Here is a 6,076-nt window from a genome sequence, read left to right as displayed (position 1 = left end):
TACGATAAAGTATTTTGAGAGAAATGCGAGTGTTGTAAAATGACTTCGAACATTACATTACTAGTGTGTTATACGTGTAAAACCAGATAATGCTTGACTACGACAATACAGGACATTTTTTAACGTAAGAAATGGGTCTATTGTAAGATCTTGCAATATTTTTCTCTCGACCCTTTTTATTTCAATTCAATTTATTCTCTCAAACCATTATCATGCAATGGTACATGAGGTACAATAACATATTTGCATAAAATCGTGATCGTGTTTACTGATCGGGATGTTCCTAGCCCAGTGAGCGGTGTTCACTGATCTGGCTGTCCCTAGCCTAGTGAGTAATGTTCACTGATCAGGCTGTCCCTAGCCTAGTGAGTAAAGTTCACTGATCAGGCTGTCCCTAACCTAGTAGCCCAGTGAGTAATGTTCACTGATCAGGCTGTCCCTAGCCCAGTGAGTGGTGTTCACTGATCTGGCTGTCCCTAGCCTAGTGAGTAATGTTCACTGCTCAGGCTGTCCCTAGCCTAGTGAGCGGTGTTCACTGATCTGGCTGTCCCTAGCCTAGTGAGTAATGTTCACTGATCAGGCTGTCCCTAGCCTAGTGAGTAATGTTCACTGATCAGGCTGCCTTAGCCTAGTAAGTAATGTTCACTGATCAGGCTGTCCCTAGCCCAGTGAGCGGTGTTCACTGATCTGGCTGTCCCTAGCCTAGTGAGTAATGTTCACTGATCAGGCTGTCCCTAGCCTAGTGAGTAATGTTCACTGATCAGGCTGTCCCTAGCCTAGTGAGTAATGTTCACTGATCAAGCTGTCCCTAGTCTAGTGAGTAATGTTCACTGATCAGGCTCTCCCTAGCCTAGCGAGCAGTGTTCATATCTGGATGTCTCTAGCCTAATGAGTAGTGTTTACCGATCGGGCTGTCCCTAGCCTAGTGAATAGTATTCACTGATTGGGATATCCATAACCTAGAAAATAGTGTTCACCAATTGGGTCTGCCTGGCCTATGTGGGTGTCCCTAGCCTATAGAAAGTAGTGTTTAACAATCGACTGTCAAAAGCTACCGGTAAATGACTTTCAACAAGTTGACAGATACTAGCGGGCGTTGATTGGTCAAATAACTTTTTATTAACATTGGTCATTGAAAAGGACCAGTGAAATCATTCGTGTTATATCATACTTTTGAAGGTGCCAGAAGAAAAATTTTGTATACCGCTCACTTGAATTAAGTAATTTTAAATATACTTGCATGAGAAAAAAAAACAATAAAAGGCTGTTGGTTTGAACATATTTTATTGCATACACATATACAAATGGTTCGAACACAAGTTCTAACAACTTACGAGGTTCTTACCAAGTATAACAATTTACAACCGTGTAGTAGTTTAGAATGGAGAGTACATTGGTATATTACTAAAGAGCTTAAATTATTGAACAAACGTACATGCATTTATCAACAGTTGTGTTTGAATTTGGTCTAGGCAGTAGGACTGAAATTTCGAGAATCTGCCACAATCTCCGATAAGTTTTTGAACAGCTAATAAAATGTTATAATAAGTAGGATTTTTAATTGACTTAGTTAAGCTGAGTTATATATCATAATATTTCTAAATGAAATTTTTACTTGTTAATTATTTACACGCAACCAAACTTTAATGAAAAAAAAAAAATTATGGGCCCAGACTACAGAGACAGGGAAATAATCTGGACCATTGAAAATAAACTATTTTATATACTCTATGCATTAACTAACAAAAAAAACCCGGATGGATGTAGTTATTATCTAAATCAACCTGATTAAAATCGGATCCTTGAAGCTCCTGTTTTAATGATATGTCGCTAAGTATATCATTAAAGCGGGAGAATCGAAAATCTGATTTTAATCAGATTGTATTTTAATAAAAATGATGTCGTCTTTTTTAGTACACGTGCATGCATGTATCCGTGTATAAACAATAAAGAAGTTGTAACTGGATATTAATCTTATACTTTTCATGACGCCTGAAACATTCAATAGCGCTTTAGCCTTATCACCGCTAAAAATCTACTGTTTATCAATTGAGTGTGAAAAGTGCTAGTGCGAGTTTGATATTACTGTTGTAAGGTAAATTGAAGGTGAGGTGTTGCCCTCATGTAATCATTATTAATGAAGGAAAATCAATACATACGAGTACATACGGGGGTGGGGTCCGAGGGGTTATATTTTGTTTGCGAGATGATGGTTATACCTTTTGCCGCGATTTTGTACGTATTTGCTCATTGAGTTTGATATTTCCACGGGGTATGAGGATCTGGACCCCCTCCCCTTCTAGATCTGCGAATGTGACTTACCGGTGTTATCTGTCGACTGATCTTTTTAGCAATTTGAAAGGTTTAAGTAATATTTTTTTATTCATCTTTGGCTACGTGTGATAAATATCCAGATATAAAATTGGTTCACCATGAAATTCTGCACGCATTCTAAAAAAGCATATCGTCGTATGGCTTGTATACATATAGATGTATACATGTAAAGACTCGGTCCACTTTGACCAAAACAAAATGAATACAGCACGATAAGACATGCATACATGATGTACCTATGTGGATGGTTATGATTATTCGACAATAGAAAGTAATAATTTCGATGTATTTAGCTTTGTGACAATTACGGTACATTTGATTATTTTTGCGTTGATCTAATTTTTTTGGTTTCTTTGCGATTTTTAAATTATTATTATGAACTTATGTATTAGACAGGACGGACACACAAACGGTCCTTGAACAAAATGTGACGAAAAGGTTCATTTGAACTTTCAGCTCATGTGAGCCAAAATGGCTTTCATTGTTTATGTAACATGAACCAAACGATACGATACGATATGAATGAATGATACGATAGGAATAATTTCCCATGTCAAAACATTCGGGATGAATTGTTTAGTTTATTCCCACTTAGCCACTTTTTCAAAATGTTGGCCAAGTGGGAAGACACCAATTGTTTTGTTTCATTTTCACGGGGATTCTCAGGTGAGACATTGCATAACAAGTGTTAATTAATTAAGAAGATATCCTCAAACACCTGGCAAATCTTTTGCAGTGATTGGATAAGAAACGACCGTATCACAAGATGCAAAACCGTGGTTCTTTTTTTCCCTCTACATGATGGATAAAGACCAATCCCTTGTCTCAAATCCTAAGACCTACGCAGACTTATATCTACGCATCGTAACACCTTATATCCTGCTAAGCTATTTTACGAGTATAATCTTCGGGATTTTCTTTTTTAAAAGTGGACATTTGCGTCATTTTTAATTTCATAAACTACATGTCCGTCAAAACACACCATCGCAAGCGTAGCCAAGAGTTGACGATATCCTCTTCTTCTCTAGAACAGGAGCAGAATGGATCGTAAACTCTTGGCTACCGAAGATGGTCAAAATAATGAGAGACGTATTTTGGAAAAATCTTTCACACATTTTGTTGGTGTACTGGTAAAGGAGCAAAAATTATACGAGCCGGGAAAAGCAATAATCTGTTTTTTTGTACAAGTTGGTACCCCCCCCCCCCAAAAAAAAAAAATTAAAAAATGATCAGATATGGATATGAGTAGGCGACAAGTAAATATGGAATTTGTAACTGCATGCATTTTAAACTAATTAGCTTGTTCATGATGATAAAAAAAACACAACTTTAAAATCTTAAAAATAGTCTCGATATAATTATGTTGCGGAATTGCGTGCTTAAGTCTATCCATATTTAGAAAAAAAATATCTTTTAAAACATGTAATTTAAATTTTTTTTACGACGATCAATAATAATCTTAATGATAAGTCTAATGAATTGAAATTATTGTGAATTGCAATATTCTTTTTGTTTCTTAGGGAACTGGAAACGTATTATATAAAATAGCGTGTACTATGTTTTGCGGAAAATGAATTTTAACAGTTTAGCATGGATAAAATATAGCGCATTTCTGAATAAACCTATTGATCATTACCTCTGGAACCCATTCTCCAAGTAGTGAGCGGCCAGCGCGTTAACCACTCGACCATCTAGGCATTAGCCCAAAATATCCGACGATTTTGACGATTTCAAAATTTACTTGCCAGTAAAACGTCAGAACCGGCGCCATTACGAAAACTGGAAATCCCCCTCCCCCCCCCCCCAAATCCATCTGGAATCGGCATTCTAGGCTCGAATTTAAAAAGATATGCAATAAACTTAATAGCAAAGATTAAAATTTAATTTTACTGAACATTTTGATAACACCGATAAACAATAATTTTGTTGACCTATTCTCTCGCGAGATATCAAAAACGGAAATCTCAACTGTTCGAGACCTAGAATGTGTTCAATAGTCTGTTTATCGGATGTAACCTGGACACATAAAAGCGATATTAGTGAGCAGTAAAACCATCTATTTATTAATTAGTTGTGATGAAACATTTGATTAAACTCGTAAATATTTAAAATTGAGCCGAGTTTATGCCGCCCCCAACTGTAGTTTTCGTTATAGCGCCGGTTCAGACATTTTCCTGGCATGTAAAATATCAAAATCATTAAAATGGTAAGAAAAACGTCAGACATTTCGGACTATCTAGGCAATTAAAATCTTTATAATACATGTAGTCCTTTAATTACAGTATGACTGTCCATGTGTATGATAAATATACTAGAACGCAATTGTGGCGTTAAACTTCATAATTTTATCAATGTTACTCATATTGCTCTTAGAATTTTAACTTGCTTGGCTACGAAGGCAGAAATCAATACCTTCTTTGATAAAAAAGTTCTTCTGCATTAATACCAACCTTAAAAAACTTTATATTACCATTAACAAATCCTCAAGAAAATTGCAATATTTAATATTTGACTCACTTTTAATAGTCGTAAGATTGTAACAAAAATTAAAAAAAAAAAAACCCACAAAAAACTGCATAATTTGGGGTACCAAACGTTTCAGCTGAATGCAAATAAAGGAGACTACTTGATTAAATTATATAACCTTTAACACTCCTTCATCCATAGTTTTAAAACAAGGGTACATGCACTGCATTTACTATTTTTAGTAAAAAAGATATTTGAGCAGAACGGTCTCTTGATTCAATCAAAATGCTACGGTAGAATAAATTAATACACATATTTTATAAATGAACAAAATGAAAAAGGAAATCGTTATGCATGCCGTTTTAGAGTGATTATTTTCTTTGATGAATGATATCAATATGTATACAATCTTTCCAAGCAAGCTTTTAAGTACGTTGTGAGAATGGCGAACATGGATAAACTACGAACAGTTTAACTTTTTTATCCAACGATTTTTCTTTACGTTTACAAACGTATTATCATTGTGGTCTCCATTTTCTGTTAAAGCAATATGAGCTGCAATTTTCAGGATGAATTCTTTTTTTTTTTTACGAAAAAGTTATTTTCTACTTAAATGACAAAATAATTATTAAGGGTTTTTCATTTCTGTTTGCCCTTTTTTGTGGGTCAAGCCTTTAAAGGGACTTAGACACGATTTGAGATTAAAAAAAAAGAAAGAAAGATACATTTGATTGAAACTTGCACAAATACAACATTTATGTAAAAATGACAATATTCGAGCTTTGTTTACAAAACAAAGAATTACGAACTCTGTATCTTGCGATTGCTTATGTCTTGATATTTGAATTTAAAATTTTGACATAGCATTATAAACTTCAATATTTATCAGTTTAAACATTGAAAATAAAATTTGAAAATTTTAAGTTAAATCGTGTCCAATTGAATTTGTTGTCGTCCTGTATGTATTCCTTACAGGAGAAATCTCTCTTTTAACAAAAATTAATGACTTTTTCAAATCTTATTTATCATAGAAGTTTAAGTCACATGCCGACTTAGCATTCTATCATGTTTTTTGCAGCTAAATAAAATTCTGAAAAATACAGCTCACATTGCTTTAATCGTTCACGCTCGGATTAATATCATGTTACAAAAATATTTTTATTTACTAATAAAATATTTGGTGAGATCGCACACCGCGCCAACCAAATTAAATATCGCTATTTTATAGAGTATGATAATACACAGTTCGCGTCATGCAGAATGGAACCTTCCGCTG

Source organism: Crassostrea angulata, chromosome 7, assembly GCF_025612915.1.
Source record: "Crassostrea angulata isolate pt1a10 chromosome 7, ASM2561291v2, whole genome shotgun sequence".
In the NCBI taxonomy this organism is placed as follows: domain Eukaryota; kingdom Metazoa; phylum Mollusca; class Bivalvia; order Ostreida; family Ostreidae; genus Magallana; species Magallana angulata.
The sequence above is the reverse complement of the archived record's forward strand: the minus strand, read 5'-3'. Positions refer to the sequence as shown.